Consider the following 19,170-nt stretch of genomic DNA (forward strand, 5'->3'; position numbering starts at 1 on the left):
GTGGAAGTGTGAATTCCTCCCTGAATGGTTGGTGGTGGAGATGGAAGCTCTGTGCCGAGATAAGACAGCAGGAGAAAGGAAAGCTTCAGTACCTGAGCCAGCAGATTTGGACTCCAAAAAGCACAAGTATGTCCCCTCCAGCCCAAGGTTGCACATGCTGAGTGACAACAGCCAAGGAGGTACTTACAGATTTGTATATCTGCTCATCAGGTACACTTCCTTTTGTTATTCCAACCCTGGGCAGACCATTTTCCTTTGGGATTTTACCCTGCACTGAATTGACTTTTTTCCTGCATTCTCTATTCCCAAGACACCGTATTAAGCCTGCAATGAATCCAGTCTTTATTATTCGTTCTCCATGGACTTGCTTGCCTTCCAGAGTTCTAACCTCCTAATGCCTTACTCTATTCCCCATTCCTGAGGGAAGGTTTTCTCCTAAGTCTAAACTAAGGAACTTGTCTTAACTGTGTTCTTTGGGTCTCCAAGTTATTCACTTGTGATGGGTACACAGCCCTTGATATCTCCAGAATTATTGCTATTTTCCTCCTCAACAGGGGGGTGAACTCTATTCCGATATAAAACCGTGAGTCCTGCATTTCTTGAATTCATGATGCTTTTGCCAAAACGATGAGAAATTTTGTACTTCTTAAAAAGGTTAAAGAGCTGTCATTTAATTCTTCATGTATAAAGCATCTGGTTACTCTTAAGAGATATATTTGTCTCTTTTTATGCAAGTTGCCCTGAGAATAGCACCTTCTAAAGATTATTTAATTTAATTTTTCAAAATTTATTTAAATTGACAGATAAAATTGTATGTATTTATCACATAAAACATCACATTTTGAGGTATATATACATTACAGAATGGTTAGGTCTAGCTAATGGATGTATGTTTTACCTCACATAGTTATCATTTTTGTAGTGAAAACACTTAACATCCACTCTGTTAGCATTTTTCAGAAACGCCATGTATCATCATTAAATATAAAATCTTCATGCTGTACTATAGATCTGGTGAACATATTTTTCCTGGCTGCAATTTTGTATCCTTTGACAAGCATCTCCTCACTCCTCCTCCCACAGCAGCCGTAGCCTCTGGTAGCCACTGTTCTACTCTATAATTCTATGAGATCAACTTTTTCGTATTCCATATGATTAAGATCGTGTGATATTTGTGTTTCTGTGCCTAGAATATTTCACTTAACATAATGCTCTCTAGGTTCATTCATTTTGTTGCAAATCACAGTATTTCCTTCTTACACAGGGCTGTATAGTATTCCATTATGTACATATGCCACATTTTAATATCCATTCATCCACTAAGGTACACTTAGATTGACTTCGTATCTTGGCTATTGTGACACTGCAATAAACAGGAAAGTGCAGATATCTGTTTGATACACTATTGTAATTTCCAATGGATAAATACCCAGTAGTGGGATTCCTGAGTCACATTCTATTTTTAACTTTTTGAGGAACGTACATGCTGTTTTCCATAATGGCTATACTAATTTACATTCCATGAACAATGTATAAGATTTCCTCTTTCTCCATATCCTTGTCAGCATTTGTTATTTTTCCTGTCTTTTGATAATAGCCCTGTTAGCTAGGATGACGCGGTATCTCATTGTGGATTCAATTTGCATTTCCGTGATTTTGGGCACTTTTCATGGACCCTTGTACACTTGTATGTCTTCTTTTGAAAAAAGTGCCCTCAGGTCATTGCCAATTTATTGATCAAATTATTTTTTCCCACTGTTGAGTTTTAAAATACATTCTGGATAATCACTTTTCAGATGTATAGTTTGGAAATATTGTCTCTCATTCTACAGCTTTTCTCTTGGATCTGTCAATTATCTCCTTTGCTGTGCAGAGGATTTTTTAGTTTGATGTCATCCCATTCATCTATTTTTACTTTTGTAATCTATGCTTTTGAAGTTTTATTTTGAAAAATCTTTACCTTGACTAATTTTATGAAGCATATCCCATGTATTTTCTTCTAGTAGTTTCATAGTTTTTGGTATTCTGTTTAAATATTTATTTCATTTAAAGTTAATTTTTGTATATAGCAAGAAACAGGAATCTAGTTTCCTTTTTCTGAATGTGGATATCCAGTTTTCCCAGTAGCATTCATTAAAAAGACTGTCCTTTCGCCAATGTGTGTTCTTGGCACTTTTGTCTAAAATCAGTTGGCTGTAAATATGTGTGTTTATTTATGGGTTTTTGTCTCTATTCCTTTGGCCCATATGTATGTTTTTATGCCAGTATGAAGCTGGTTTAGGTACTATAGCTTCATAATATAGTTTGAAGTCAGATAGTGTGATGTCTCCAGCTTTGTTCTTTTGGTTCAACATTGTTTTAGCCATGTGGGGTCTGGAAAGAGTTGTATTTGCAGGAAGCACAGGAAAATTTTAGGTAGAATGAAGATGATACAATAAAATTATATAGACTATACATCAAATTGTTCACTCAAATGAACAAACTTCATTACACATGGACACCAAGATTCCACACTCCAAATGTTCCAGAGTAAGTCCATGTATGAGTAAAAATTTTACTATGCCATAGTTAAGATAATCTCTGAGTCCAGATGAACTCAATCGACATATGCTAATTTGTCTGTTTAGGCTACACTTGAACCATAGATTTCATAAGCAATGTTTGTCTTCTTTGTTTTTAATAAGAAATATAGTAGGCATTTGGACGTGGAGATGACTAGAGAACAGGATCTTAATGAAGAGGATAAAATGCCACCACTGGCCATAAACACACTAGTATAGTAAAGTTTTACATTGTGAGGAGGAGAAGTTAAGGCAGCAATAGAGAAAGAAATGACAGACACAAACATCGAAAACTGTGGACTCAGTTATTCATCCACAATAAAATTATATTAATAATTTTTGTAGTTGCCATTCTTGGTTCTTTGCGTGAATGCAACTCACCACTGCATGAGACCATCAGGAATCTCCACCTTGTTTCTGACCCTAGTCTAGGAATAACTTTGGGAAAGTAGGAAAATCACAAAGGAGAAAATGGTTGACTATCTGAGAGCTGGAAGCTTCTTAAAGAAAATGCATACATTTTACAAAGCAGTTACGATCATAGAGTGTGAAGGTCCAAGAAATTAATAGAAGGAGCCATTTCTACTTCCACAATCTGACTAATAAATCACAATTTCTGGGTCTGGGGCTTAGAGCTCTGGAAACAAAGGCCCTTCTTGAAAAACAGCTCTTTTACTGTTTTCCCTCTGAAGAATTGTGTCAGAGCCCCGTTTATGTCTTTATTCCTCAGACTGTAGATGAAGGGGTTTAGCATGGAGGTGACCACAGTGTACATCACCGAGGCTGTTGCACTTGTGTGTGAGTTGTGGGTAGCAGCAGAACTAAGGTACACACCTAGGCTTGTACCATAAAATAAGGAGACAACTGAGAGGTGAGATGCACGGGTGGAAAATGCCTTGTACTGCCCCTGAGCTGATGAGATTGCACTCTTACAGTAAGAGTACAGGATCCCAGCGAGGGGACCACCGCCCAGCAGTGCTACTGAAAAATACATCACTATGCCATTAAGAAAGGTGTCAGAACAGGGAATGCAGATTATCTGATTAAGTTCACAGAAAAAGTGGGGGATTTCCAAGTCTGCACAGAAGGAAAGTCGCAGCACTATTAAGCTTTGTAGCAAGGAATTCAGGGCACTCATGATCCAGGACGCCAGAACCAGCAGTCCACAGAGTCTGGGGTTCATGGTGACCGTGTAGTGTAGGGGGTGGCAGATGGCCACAAACCTGCCCTAGGCCATTCCGGTCAGCATAAACATGTCCAGTTCTGCAAAGAATAGGAAAAAGCACATCTGGGTGATGCAGCCTGCATAGCTGATGACTCTGTTCTGTGTCTGGATATTCACCAGCATCTTCGGGACAGTGGTAGACACAAAACAGATGTCTGCAAAGGACAGGTTGGAGAGGAAGAAGTACATGGGGGTATGGAGGTGGGAGTCTGAGATTGTGGCCAGGATGATGAGCACGTTCCCCAGCACAGTGAGCAGGTACATGGACAGGAACAGCCCAAAGAGGAAGGGCTGCAATTCTGGCTCCTCTGAAAGTCCCAGGAGAAGGAATTGTGAAATTTGTGTCTCATTCCCTGGTTTCATCTTGTTGATGTGACTTCCAAAAGAGAGAGAAAGAGAACATGACACAAGCACGCATTACAAACATATCAGAAATATTCTCACTTATATTCTACAGTCAAGAAGTTAATATCAGCCGGGTGCACTGGCTCATGCCTGTAATTCCAGCACTCTGGGAGGCCGAGGTAGGTGGATCACCTGAGTCAGGAATTTGAGACCAGCCTGGGCAACATGATGAAATCCCGTCTCTAGTAAAAAACATTCTAAAATTTTAACGAGAAAATCTTTCATGCATATGGGGAATATATGGTGAAATTTGACAAGTCCAAAGCACTGTCTAGACAATGAGTAAGTGGTGCTCTGAGGTCAGGAGTTTGAGACCAGCCTGGCTAACATGGCATAACCCCGTCTCTACTAAAAATACAAAAAACAATTAGCCCGGCATCGTGGCGAGTGCCTGTAACCCCAGCTACTCGGGAGGCTGAGACATGAGAATCGCTTGAACACAGGAAATGAAGGTTTTAGTGAGCTGAGATTGCGCCACTGCACTCCAGCCTAAGTGACAGAGTGAGATCCTGTCTTAAAAAAAAATAATAAAATGGCCGAGCACGGTGGCTCACGCCTGTAACCCCAGCGCTTTGAGAGGATGAGGTGGGCGGATCATGAGGTCAGGAGTTCGAGACCAGCCTGACCAGCATGGTGAAATGCTGTCTCTACTAATACTAATACATGCCTGGCTAATACAAAAATCAGCCAGGCATGGTGGTGCATACCTGTAATCCCAGTTACTCAGGAGGCTGAGGCGGGAGAATTGCTTGAACCTGGGAGGTGGAGGTTGGAGTGAGCCAAGATGTCGTGATTGCACTCCAGCCTGAGTGACAGAACGAGACTGTCTTAAATAATAATGATAATAATAATAATAATAAAATAAAACAAAAAATAAATAAATAACTCCCTAATATTTAATGATGAATGAAAAATATAAGCATGTTTTTAAAATGCCATCCATGATGTCAGATGGTGACGCATCCTATGAAGAAGGAGGTTAGAAGGAAACAGTGGATGGGGTATTAGATTTTACCAGATGTTCAGACAGGAGCAGCAGAGAAGGTGACAATTGAAGAGAGACCATAATGAAGACAGGGTGGGGGTCACTGTGTTCCCTGCAGAAGTGTGTGCAACGTAGAAGAAATGATCAATGAAAGACCCCGAGGAATGTGCTTCTCTCAGATATTCGAGGACTGCGAAGAAGACAGTGTGGCAGGGGAATGAGCAAGAGGTGAGGGGGCTGTCGGAGGATGTTGGGGAAGGAAGTGTCCTCAAAGCTGCTGAAACTTGAAGACACAAGGATTCCTCTGTCCAGATATTGATGCATTTTCACTGTATTAATTTGGCTGCAAAGGTGTTTCATGAATTGCAATGCATGCCCATTCTGCTTACTGATATTTTCTTGAGATTTGACTTTTATCTGATGGGTTACCTTTTGAAACATAGAGCTCCGGCTCCCTATGTCTGAAACCTCTGCTCACCCTGAATTCGTACGTACACACACACACACACACACACACACAACGCATCCACACATGCAGCCATGGCTTCCTGGAACCATGTTACTCCCTCATGCTTCTCATCCCACTCACAGTATTAGAAAGGAATGGATACCAGGCAAGTTCTTGATATCAAGTTATCTTTCCCCAAGAGGATACAGATATGATACCTAGAAGTTCCAGTTTGGAAACTTCTCATGCATATAGAACCTCGAGGTTCCATTTTGGGATGGCCTTTTCCTACTTATGTTTAAAGAATAAAAATCTGCTTAATAAGCAGAGAGGTGGCTGGCTTGGTGGTTCATGCCTGTAATCCTAGCACTTTGGGAGGCCGAGACGGGCAGATCACCTGAGGTCAGGAGTTCAAGACCAACCTGGACAACATGGTGAAACCCCCGTCTACTAAAAATACAAAAATTAGCCAGGCGTGGTGGTGTGTGCCTGTAATCCCAGCTACCTGGGAGGCTGAGGCAGGAGAATAGCTGGAACCCAGGAAGCATGGGCTGCAGTGAGCTGAGATCACACCACTGCACTCCAGCCTGGGTGACAGAACGAGACTCTGTCTCAAAATAAAAAATGAAAACAAAACCAAGAGGCAGAGAGAGAAAATTGATTGGAACTGAAGGCAAAAATTATCTACTAAGCTCACATAGTCCCTGAGAGACCTTAAGGAAGAAAAAGCTTCCTTAGTTTTGGAAACATTCCAACTTTTCTTATATCCCTGAGGCCCAGCAAAAATCAGAAAAGACAAAGGGAAATTTACCAAATATCAAACGTGGTGATGTCTTTTCTGTGTCACGATACTGATGGATTGAGAGCCCCTAGGGAAAAAAAAAATGAACAAATGATAAAAATCAATTATTCAAAAAGGAAGTACAAAAGGAACCTCTGGGTCAGCTTATTTATTGTGTCGGGGTCTGTCCTGTGCATTGTACGATGTTTATCAGCTTCCCTGTTCTCTACTGACGCTCCCCAGGGTGACAGCCAAACCAGTCATTGCTCAATGTCCCCTGGGGGACAAAATTACCCCTGGGTGAGAACCAATTTTTAACATAAAAATCACAAAATATTTCCATACCTTTTATCAACTGAGAAAGGACAAGGGAAGATGAGCTTTAAACAAACAAACAAACAAAAAAACTATAGCCAAATATAAAAAGCACATGTGTTATGCATAACATACTACTCAACCTCTGTATAAACCTTTGTGTAAAGAGAAGGTTTATGAAAAACTAAAATCTTATGGAAAGTAGAATATGAGTGAGAATGCTATTAGGTTAAGAACAGTTATTTCATTTTATGGCTGCATAGTATTCCATGGTGTATGTCCTTTGCAGGGACATCAATAAAGCTGGAAACCATTATCCTCAGCAAACTAACATAGGAACAGAAAACCAAACACCACACATTCTCACTTATCAGTGGGAGCTGAACAACGAGAACACATGGACACAGGGAGGGGAAAAAACACACACTGGAGTCTGCTAGGGGGTGGGGTGGTGGGAGGGAGCGCATTAGGAAAAATAACTAATGTGTGCTGAGCTTGATACCTAGGTGATGGGCTGATAGGTGCAGCAAACCATCATGGCACATGTTTACTATGTAACAAACCTGCACATCCTGCACATGTACCCCAGAACTAAAAATAAAAATTAAAGAAGAATAGTTATTTAAAACAGCTGTATGAAACAACACAGGAGGAAATTCTGAAAAAATCTTACAGAAAAATATGACGGTAATAATTTACTGACATAAAAATGCACCACTAATTCACGGCCAAATCGCCTCTTCTTGGAAATTGAAGAATATAACAGGAAAATGCTTAAAATGTGGGGAGGAAACAGTATCTAAGGTTATAATTTCATGTTATATAAACATATAAAGCTTCAAATGTTTAGGAGAGATAAAAGTGAGGTTTAGTCAGATGATAATGAGCCAGATTAGGACTCCAAAAGGAAAGCATGTCCCATCAAGCCCAAGGTAGCATGTGCTGAGGGACAGCAGCAGGGGAGAAACGTACAGCTTTGTGCATCTGCTCATTAGGCAAACTTTCTCCCGTTACTCCAGCCTTGAGCAGATCATATCCCTGTGAGACATTGCTCTGCATGGAACTTTTTTATTTTGCTTGCATTTTCTGTATCTAAGACACCAGATTAAAAGAGAGGTGAATCCAGTTTTATTACTTCTTCACTATGGACCTGCTTGCCTTCCAGAAATGTAATCCGTTAACACTGTATCCCAATCCTGGGGGAAGGTTTTCTCCACAGTCTAAACTGACGAGCCTGTCTTTGATTAGATCCCTTGGATCTGCAGAGCATTGACTGTGATGGGAACACAGACATTGATACCTCCAGAGAATGACTCTTCCTCTCTTCAACAAGGGAGTGAACTGTGTTCTCTTGATAGAAAACCAAGAGTTCTATATTGCTTGGCTTCAGGATTCCTTTGGCAAAACAAAGTAATTTTGCATAATCCCTCAACCATACATCTGTACATACACAAAAAAATTAAATGTTATTCAGGAAAGTTAGTAGAAAAAAAAAGCTTCCAATTCATTGTTTGAAAGAATGCAATCAAAGTAATAAAAAAAAACCCCTCAGAAACCAGAATATAAAAGCATAGAACATGCATAATTTGCAATGGAGAAAATTAAAGCTACTAAACCCTCAGATAGAGTATACTCAGCCTCAACAGAAAGTGAGGCTTAAAACTTAGATGACAGGTTGATAAGTGCAGCCAACCACCACGGCACATGTATACCTCTGTAACAAACCTGCACGTTTAGCAAATGTATCCCAGAACCTAAATAAAGTAAAATAAATAAACACATAAGTAAGAAAGTCATGGCAAGTAAAAACTCTTTAGTGTTCCCAGTTTGACCTATCAAGTAACATTTATTTTATTCAGGTGAATATCTAACGAGAGAGAGAAGATACTGCGAAATGTCGGTCTTGTGAACTACTGTTTCGAGGTAGTATTTGTAAGCAGCCCATTGGTCTAGATCTTTCTAATGAATACAGAAACATGCTCCAATACACTCACCTTCATTTTAAAAATAAGCCCTCAATTCATTGCACATCCATCCACACCGATATTCTACATTCTACTCTCCTACTTGTTTGTTTGTTTGTTTGTTTGTTTTTGAGACAGAGTTCCTCCGTTGTGCCCATGGCGTGACCTCAGCTAACTGCAACCGCTGCCTCCTGGATTCAAGCGATTCTCCTGCCTCAGCCTCCCGAGTAGCTGGGACTACAGATGTGCGCCACCACACCCGGCCAATTTTGTAATTTTAGTAGAGATAGGGTTTCACCATGTTGGTCAGATTGGTCTCGAACTCCTGACCTCAGGTGATCCACCTGCCTCGGCCTCCCAAAGTGCTGGGATTACAGGTGTGAGCCACCATGCCTGGCCCCTTTCCTACTTCTTTAACTGCAGACCTCCTAGGTTCTAACTTTACTGGAACCACCTTATGTCTTCCATTCCTTCTTCAGTCTCATCCAGTTGAACCTCCATATCCCTCAGTTAATTGTCAACAACAACCCCTGCATTGCTGAGTCTTACAGACACATTTTAACATATAAAGTAAATAAATTATAAATTAGTCAACCAGGTAAACAAACACACATGAATCTCTCACCTGGCTTGACACTGGGTGACCTCAGGTAAATGTTCTTGGCTTCCATTCTCTTTGAACATTTCCTGCAGTACTTTCTGGGGGTCTCAGACTCACATGTACGGGGTCTCAGAGATGAAGGTCTCTGTGTGGAAGTTTAAATTCCTCCCTGGGTAGTTTATGATGCAGACTGAAGCTCTGTCTCCAGACAGACAAAAGGACAGAGTTAAGCATCAGCCCTATAGCCAGACTTAGGACTACAAAAGAATCAACCACATCCCATCCAGCCCAGGGTTGTCTAATCCCAGGGACAACAGCAGGTGAAATATTTACAGCTCCTAAGATCTGCTAGTGAGATATATTTCCCTGTTGTTACCCTAAGCCTGGAGCGAATCCAGCAGCACATTAAAAAGCTTACCCACCGCAATCAAGTCAGCTTCATCCCTGGGATGCAAGGCTGGTTCAACATATGCAAATCAATAAATGTAATCCATCACATAAACAGAACCAATGACAAAAACCACATGATTATCTCAATAGATGCAGAAAAGGCCTCTGATAAAATTCAACACCCCTTCATGCTAAAAACTCTCAATAAGCTAGGTATTGATGGAATGTATCTCAAAATAATTAGAGCTATTTATGACAGATCCACAGCCAATATCATACTGAATGGGGAAAAGCTGGAAGCATTCCCTTTGAAAACCAGCACAAGACGAGGATGCCCTCTCTCACCACTCCTACTCAACATATTATTGGAAGTGCTGGCCAGGGCAATCAGTCAAGAGAAAGAAATAAATGGTATTCAAATAGGAAGCGAGGAAGTCAAATTGTCTCTGTTTGCAGATGACATGATTGTATATTTAAAAAACACCATCGTCTCAGCCCAAAAACTCCTTAACTTGATAAGCAACTTCAGCAAAGGCTCAGGATACAAAATCAACGTGCAAAAATCACAAGCATTCCTATACACCAATAATGGACAAACAGAGAGCCAAATCATTAGTGAACTCCCATTCACAATTGCTACAAAGAGAAAAAAAATACCTGGGAATCCAGCTTACAAGTTCTCTTCAAGGAGAACTATAAACCACAGCTCAAGGAAATAAGAGAGGACACAAACAAATGGAAAAACATTCCATGCTCATAGATAGGAAGAATCAGTACCGTGAAAATGGCCATACTGCCTATAGTAATTTATAGAGTCAGTGCTATCCCCATCAAGCTACCACTGACTTTCTTCACAGACTTAGAAAAATTACTTTAAATTTTATATGGAACCAAACAGATCCCGTATAGCTAAGACAATCCTAAGCAAAAAGAACAAAGCTGGAGGCATCACACTACCTGACTTCAAACTATACTACAAGGCTACAGTAACCAAAACAGCATGGTACTGGTCCCAAAAGAGATATAGAGGCCAATGGAACAGGACAGAGGCCTCAGAAATAACACCATATACCTACAACCATATGATCTTTGACAAACCCGACAAAAACAAGCAATGGGGAAAGGATTCCCTATTTAATAAATGATATTGGGAATACTAGCTAGCCATATGCAGAAAACTGAAACTGGACCCCTCCCTTATAGCTTATACAAAAATTAACTCAAAATGGATTAAAGATTTAAACGTAAGATCTAAAACCATGAAAACCCTAGAAGAAAACCTGGGCAATACCATTCAGGACATAGGCATGGGCAAAAACTTCATGACTAAAACACCAAAAGCAATGGCAACAAAAGTCAAAATTGACACATGGGATCTAATTAAACTAAAGAGCTTCTGCACAGCAAAAGAAACTATCATCAGAGTGAACAGGCACTTACAGAATGGGAGAAAATTTTTGCAATCTATTGATCTGACAAAGGGCTAATATCCAGAATCTAGAAAAAACTTAAACAAATTTACAAGAAAAAAACAAACAACCGCATCAAAAAGTCAGCAAAAGATATGAAACTTTTCAAAAGAAGACATGTATGTGGCCAACACACATATGAAAAAAAAAGCTCGTCATCACTGGAAATTCAAACCAAAACCACAATGAGATAAGATCTCACGTCAGTTAGAATGACAATCATTAAAAAGTCAGGAAACAACAGATGCTGGAGAGGATGTGGAGAAATAGGAATGCTTTTACAGTGTTGGTGGGAGTGTAAACTAGTTCAACCCTTGTGGAAAACAGTGTGGTGATTCTTCAAGGATCTAGAACCAGAAATACCATTTGACCCAGTAATCCCTTTACTGGGTATATACCCAAAGGATTATAAATCATTCTACTATAAAGATACATGCACATGTATGTTTATTGCAGCACTATTTACAATAGCAAAGACTTGGAACCCACCCAAATACCCATCAATGATAGACTGGTTAAAGAAAATGTGGCACATATACACCATGGAACACTATGCAGCCAAAAATAGGATGAGTTCATATCTTTTGCAGGGACATGGATGAAGCTGGAAACCATCATTCTCAGCAGACTAACGCAGGAACAGACAACCAAACACTGCATGTTCTCACTCATAAGAGGGAGTTGAACAATAAGAACATATGAGCACAGGGAGGGAAACATCACACACCAGGGCCTGTCAGGGGGTGGGGGGCTAGGGGAGGGATAGCATTAGGAGAAATGCCTAATGTAGATGACGGGTTGATGGGTGCAAGAAACCACCATGGCACATGTATTCCTATGTAACAAACCTGCACCTTCTGCACATGTATCCCGGAACTTAAAGTATAATAAATAAATAAATAATAAATAAATAAATAAAAATAAAGAAATTAAAAGAATCATTAAAACATAAAATAAGAAAGAACATAAAAAACATTTGGCTGGGCACGGTGGCTCACGCCTGTAATCTCAGTACTTTGGGAGACCAAGGCAGGTGGATCACCAGGTCAGGAGATTGAGACCATCCTGGCTAACACGATGAAACCCTGTCTCAACTAAAAAAAAAAATACAAAAAATTAGCCGGGCGTGGTGGTGGGTGCCTGTAGTCCCAGCTACTCGGGAGGCTGAGGCAGGAGAATGGCATGAACCCGGGAGGTGGAGCTTGTGGTGAGCAGAGATCGCGCCACTGCTCTCCAGCCTGGGCGACAGAGCGAGACTCCGTCTCAAAAAAAAAAAACAACAAAAAACATTTTTACATTGATAGATAAAATCATGTGTATTTATCACGCACAATGTGATAGTTTGAAATATACACAAAATATCATTGTGAGATGGCTACATGTAGCTAATTAATATCTGCATGACCTCACATTGTCCTTGTGTTTCCTGTGAGAATACAACATCCACTCTTAATATTTTTTGAGATTACAAAATATTACCATTTACAATAGTCACCATGCTATAAAACATATCTCTTGAATTTACTCCTTCCCCCTAACTGCAATTTTTGTATCCTTTGACCAATATCTCCCCAACCCTCCCTCCCAACCTACTAATCTCCAGTAACCTTTGTTCTATAAGTTAATATAATTTGCCTGTCAATCTGTTCCCATTAGGGTATCCCCTTTTCATCCCTGACTATCTTTAGTTGGTCTTTTCCTGCGGGCATCTATTCTATAGGTTTAAGGTTGAGGGAAGAGGGGTGAGGAGATATTTGTCAAAGGATACACAATTGCAGTTAGGATAAATAAATTCAAGATGTTTATTGTACAACATGGTGACTGTGACGACTGATGATATTTTACTGCATTCTTGACAAATGCTAAGAGAATGGATGTTAAGTGTTCTTAACACAAAAATGATAAAAATGTGAGGTAATGCATGTATTAATTTGCTAGATTTAACCATTCCACAAGGTATGTATACTTCAAACCATCACGTTGTACACAATAATACATACTATTGTATCTGTGAATTTAAATGAATTTTGAAAAATTCACAAGATATTCTTTCCAAGGTGCTAATCTCAGAGAAGCTAGTATAGAAACATCTAAAGATATGTCTTACAAGATACCATCTCACACCAGTTAGAATGGCCATCATTAAAAAATCAGGAAACAACAGGTGCTGGAGAGGATGTGGAGAAATAGGAACACTTTTACACTGTTGGTGGGACTGTAAACTAGTTCAACCATTGTGGAAGTCAGTGTGGCGATTCCTCAGGGATCTAGAACTAGAAATACCATTTGACCCAGCCATCCCATTACTGGGTATATACCCAAAGGACTATAAATCATGCTGCTATAAAGACACATGCACACGTATGTTTATTGCGGCACTATTCACAATAGCAAAGACTTGGAACCAACCCAAATGTCCAACAACAATAGACTGGATTAAGAAAATGTGGCACATATACACCATGGAATACTATGCAGCCATAAAAAATGATGAGTTCGTGTCCTTTGTAGGGACATGGATGAAACTGGAAAACATCATTCTCAGTAAACTATCGCAAGGACAAAAAACCAAACACCGCATGTTCTCACTCATAGGTGGGAATTGAACAATGAGAACTCATGGACACAGGAAGGGGAACATCACATTCCGGGTACTGTTGTGGGGTGGGGGGTGGGGGGGGCGGGGACAGCATTAGGAGATATACCTAATGCTAAATGACGAGCTAATGGGTGCAGGAAATCAACATGGCACATGGATACATATGTAACAAACCTGCACATTGTGCACATGTACCCTAAAACCTAAAGTATAAAAAAAAAAAAAAGATATGTCTTACAATTACCAAATGTTTGATAAACGAAGGATTAAGTGACAGCTCTTTGCCTGTGTGATAAGTATGACATTTGTATTTGTTTACTAAAGAATCATGAAGCCAAGGAATATTGTACCCATATTAAGAGAACATAGTGCAGACCCTTGTTATAGAGAATAGTAAATTCCTGAAGATATCAAGGACTTTGCTCCCACCGCAAGTCAATGCGTTTGATATCCAAGGTACCTAGTTGAGACAAGTTCCTCAATTTAGACTTTGGAAACAACTTTTCCTCAGGGTTTTGATAACCTTTTAAGAGTTCAGGTCTCTAGAAGAGAAGAAAGTCCTTGGAGAGAAAGTAATAAAGACTGGATTCACCTTGCATTTAATCTGGTGTCTTGGGAATAGAGGATACAAGAAAAAAAATTATTTCATTGCAGAGCAATGTCCCACAGGGACACGGTGTGCTCAGCGGTGGAATAACAAGAGAAAATGTGCCTCACGAGCAGATATATGAAGCTGTAAATACCTCCTGTCCTGTTGGCTTTCAGTATATGCAACCTTGGGCTGGACAGGACACTGTTCTTTCTTTGCAGTCCTAAATCTGACTCAGGTACCGATGCTTCACCTTTCCTGATTTCTTGTCTTGGGATAGAGTTTCAGTCTCCATCATCACCCAGCTAGGGAGGAAGACACACTTTCATGTAGACACCTTCCTTTCAGGAAACCCATCAAGGTGAGTCTGAGAACACAGTAAGTACTGTAGAAAAAGATCAGGAAGCCCGGCTGCGGTGGTTCACCCCTGTAATCCCAGCACTTTGGGAGGCCAAGGTGGGTGGATCACTAGGTCAGGAGTTCGAGACCAGCCTGGCCAATATGGTGAAACCCCACCTCTACTAAAAAATACAAAAATTAGCCAGGCATGGTGGCCCATGCCTGTAGTCCCAGCTACTTGGGAGGCTGAGGCAGGAGAATCACTTGAACCTGGGAGGTGGAGGTTGCAGTGAGCTGAGATTGCACCACTGCCCTCCAGCCCGGGAGACAGAGTGACACTCCGTCTCAAAAAAGAAAGAAAGAAAGAAAGAAAAGTAAAGGAAAGAAAAGGATCAGAAAGAATGGAAACCATGAACACGGACCCTAGGTCACCTGAGAGCCAATGCAGCCCAGCCCAGAGCAGAGAGAACACTGAGGTTGTTTGCTTGATTAATTGATTCATGTAATCATTTTTAGTGCTAAAAAGAGAAGTGATCAATAAACTCAGCAATGAAGGGTGATTGTTGTCAATTAAGTCACAGTAATGGGAGCCCAGTTAGAAGAGGGAATGGGAGGTTTAAAGTGGTTCCAAAAAAACTAGAACATTTGCCGAAGTATCTTTGCAATTAATTGGAGAAAAGAAAGAAAGAAGATATTAGCTGTGGAGGGATCTACAATGAAGTGAGGGCATTTTTTTTTATATTTAAGAGTGGGAATATCTGAGTATGTTTCCACATTGACGAGAAGTCTTCAGACCAATAAACTTCTCCAAATACTACCTGACAACAGAAATTCATGAGGCAAACATTTTTCATTTTTCTTCTCTTATGCTGAGTATTCAAATGAAACTTTAAAAATTATTTCATAGTTAAAAAGTAGTACGCTAACATTTACTTTGTAATTATTTTCTTATTAGTGAGGCTGAATGTATTTGTGTTTGTCAAACATTTATCACTCTGTTGCAAATTCTGTGCAATTTGCTTTTGTATTGTGGGTTTGTAGTGTGTTTGTTTGTTTGTTTGAAACAGAATCTTGCTCTGTTGCCCAGGCTGGAGTGCAGTGGCACGATCTTGGCTCAATGCAACTCCACTTCCTGGGTTCAAGAGATTCTCCTGCCTCAGCGTCCCGAGTAGCAGGGATTACAGGGGCTACCATGCCTAGCTAAGTGTTGTATTTTTGGTAGAGATCGGGTTTCACCATGCTGGCTGGGCTGGTCTTGAACTCCTGACCTCAAGTGATCTGTCCTCCTCGGCCTCTCAAAGTGCTGGGATTACAGGCGTGAGCCACTGCGCCCAGCCTTGTAGTGTTTTTTATTGCATTTTTTAAAAGATAAAATTTGAGATTTTTTACGAATTTTGACATGTTTCATTTAGTTCTTTTATGTAAGTATGAATGTGTTTTCATGGAATGTGTGAAAGTTTATAAATTTTATGTTGTCAAATCTTCCCATTGGTTATGTTACGCGACCCCACCACTTACCCAAAGTTAGCCTTCGGGTCCGGGATTTCCTCACTTTAGTCCCTTTAGCGGTCATCAGAAAGATGTTACAGGAACGAGGTCCCAATCCAGACCCCAAGAGAGGGATCTTGGATCTCGCACAAGAAAGAATTCAGGGGAGTCCATAGAGTAAAGTGAAAACAAGTTTATTAAGAAAGCGAAGGAATAAAAGAATGGCTACTCCATAGAGCAGCCCTGGGGGCTGCTGGTTACCTATTTTTATGGTTATTTCTTGGTGATATGCTAAACAGGGGGTGGATTATTCATGCCTCCCCTTTTTAGAACATAGACGGTAACTTCCTGTCATTGCCGTGACATTTGTCAACTGTCATGGCGCTGGTGGGAGTGTAGCAGTGAGGACCACCAGAGGTCGCTCTCTCGCCATCTTGGTTTTGGTGGGTTTTGGCGGCTTCTTCACTGCAGGCTGTTTCATCAGCAAGGTCTTTATGACCTGTATCTTTTGCTGACCTCCTATCTCATCCTGTGACTGAGAATGCCTTAACTATCTGGGAATGCAGCCCAGTAGGTCTCAGCCTCATTTTACCCAGCCCCTATTCAAGATGGAGTTGCTCTGGTTCACATGCCTTTGACAGTTATATCATATAACTCTCATTTCTTTACAAAGGTAGAGAGTTCTGCATCTCTTGGCTAAGTAAACAACTGCCTTTATATACACATGTCCAACTCGTTTTCACACCTCTTTTCTCTTTATTATGCCTTTTGGCTTTTGGGGCTCTATCTGTTTCTAAACATTGCATCACCTTTGGCCATCATTTGAAAATCATTCTTTATCATCTGACGAAAGATCACCTTTATCTCTCAAAAACGTATTTAAATATTTATCTTTATATAGGATCAAATTATTACCTTAGATACTACTTCCTCTCTACATTTTATATTCTTTAATTTCTAGGGCTTGGGTGATTTAATCTTGACTTAGTGACCCATTTTGGTATCATTAAATTATTACTATCTTAGATCTTTTTTTTTTTTTTGAGACGGAGTCTCACCGTGTCACCCAGGCTGGAGTACAAAGGAACGATCACAGCTCACTGCAACCTCCGCCTGCCGGGTTCAAACGATTCTCTGGCCCCAGTAGCTGGGACTACAGGCACCTACCACCACGTCCAGCTAATCTTTGTATTTTTAGTAGAGATGGGATTTCTCTATATTGACCAGGCTGGTCTCGAACTCCTGACCTTGTGAGCCACCCGCCTCGGCTTCCCAAAGTGCTGGAATTACAGGCGTGAGCCACTGCACCCCGCCATATCTTATATCTTTATATAAATTTTATTTCAGATTTTTATTCTTTTTTTTTTTTTTTGAGACGGAGTCTCACTCTGTCACCAGGCTGGAGTTCAGTGGCACGATCTCGGCTCACTGCAACCTCCACCTCCCGGGTTCAAGCGATTCTCCTGCCACAGCCTCCTGAGTAGCTGGATCTACGGGCGCGCTCCACTATGCCTAGCTAATTTTTTTTTTTTTTTTTTGAGATGGAGTCTCACTCTGTCGTCCAGGCTAGAGTGCAGTGGCACGATCTCGGCTCACCGCAAACTCCGACTCTCAGGTTCAAGCAATTCTCCTGCCTCAGCCTCTCAAGTAGCTGGGATTACAGGCATGAGTAATTTTTGTATTTTTTTTAGTAGAGATGGGGTTTCACCATGTTGGCCAGCTTGACCTCGTGATCTGCCCGCCTCGGCCTCCCAAAGTGCTGGGATTACAGGCGTGACAGTTTTTTGAAATGATCATTTTTAACTTAATTGCATCTTTACTTACATTCTTTATTCCATAAGAACTAGTTTCTTTTAAACCTTCTTTTCCTATATTATGCATGCATATACATTCATACAGAGTTTATAAAAATGCATGAATAGTATCCTATGCATGTCACAAATATTCTTTATATTTTGGTGTAGCTTTTAACTTGTTTTCTTCTTTATTTTCCCATTATACCAATGTGACAAAAACATTTGGGGATTTTTCATTTTAAAACTGTGATTCTCACTGGACGTGATCTTGTCACCCAGGGGACACTGAGCAAGGACATATTTCACTGTCACCCTGAGGTGGGTCAATAGAGAACAGGGAAGTCGATAAACATAGCACAATGCCCAGGACAGACCCCACACAGTAAATAATCCAGCCCAGAATTTCAGTAGTGCTGAGACCGAGAAACTTTAAGTTCATGAATACCTGTATTTAGTCTGATGGCTGTATCCAGGTTGTTTCCGCCATACCTTGTAACACTCTCATTTCTGCGAAATTCGAATCCCCTTTGCTACCTGTTTAAAGTTCCAACTCCACTCAATGTGGCAACTCTTTAAGTTTTTTCCAGGGCTCATTGGTTTGAGAGAGATTTCTTGTTGCTGTCTTAAACTATTACTGGGTGTGAGCAAAGATTCATAGCTATGATCGCCATTTTGATTGAGCAATATCTGTTCCTTTTTATATAGATAGCAGCATTTCCAACGACTTTTAAAGGTTATCATTTCTTCATTGACTTTTAAGGGAATATTTTTGGTCATAAAAGTTCTAAATTTTATTTAGCTATATATATGTTTATCTTCCTACTTCTATTTCTTGCCTTAGGATGATTTACCTATGCGAAGATTCTGTATGTAGTTATGTGGATGCTCATCTGGTGTATATTGTTTAATTTAAACTATGCAGCCATAAAATGAAATAACTATCCTTAACCTAATAGCATCCTCACTTATATTCTTTTCTCCATAAGATTTTGGTTTCTCATAAACCTTCTCTTTCTGAATGCACACATACACATTCATACAGTGTTTACACAAAGGTTGAGTAGTTTGCTATGCATAACACATGTGCTTTTTATATTTGACTATGGGTTTGTTTGTTTTTTTTTAAAGCTCATCTTCCCCTTTCCTTTCTCAGTTGATAACTGGTATGGAAATATTTTGTGATTTTTATGTTAAAAACTGGTTCTCACCCAGGAG

The 19,170-nt window shown here is 40.2% G+C and overlaps 1 pseudogene; it reads right to left on the reverse strand.

Annotated features, from left to right (window-relative positions):
• Positions 1–3,168: 3,168 nt before the first annotated feature.
• Positions 3,169–4,149, reverse strand: LOC116479522 (olfactory receptor 7A10-like; annotated as a pseudogene).
• Between the last annotated feature and the right edge of the window lie 15,021 nt (positions 4,150–19,170).

This window comes from Hylobates moloch, unplaced genomic scaffold (genome assembly GCF_009828535.3).
Source record: "Hylobates moloch isolate HMO894 unplaced genomic scaffold, HMol_V3 SCAFFOLD_12, whole genome shotgun sequence".
Taxonomy (NCBI): domain Eukaryota; kingdom Metazoa; phylum Chordata; class Mammalia; order Primates; family Hylobatidae; genus Hylobates; species Hylobates moloch.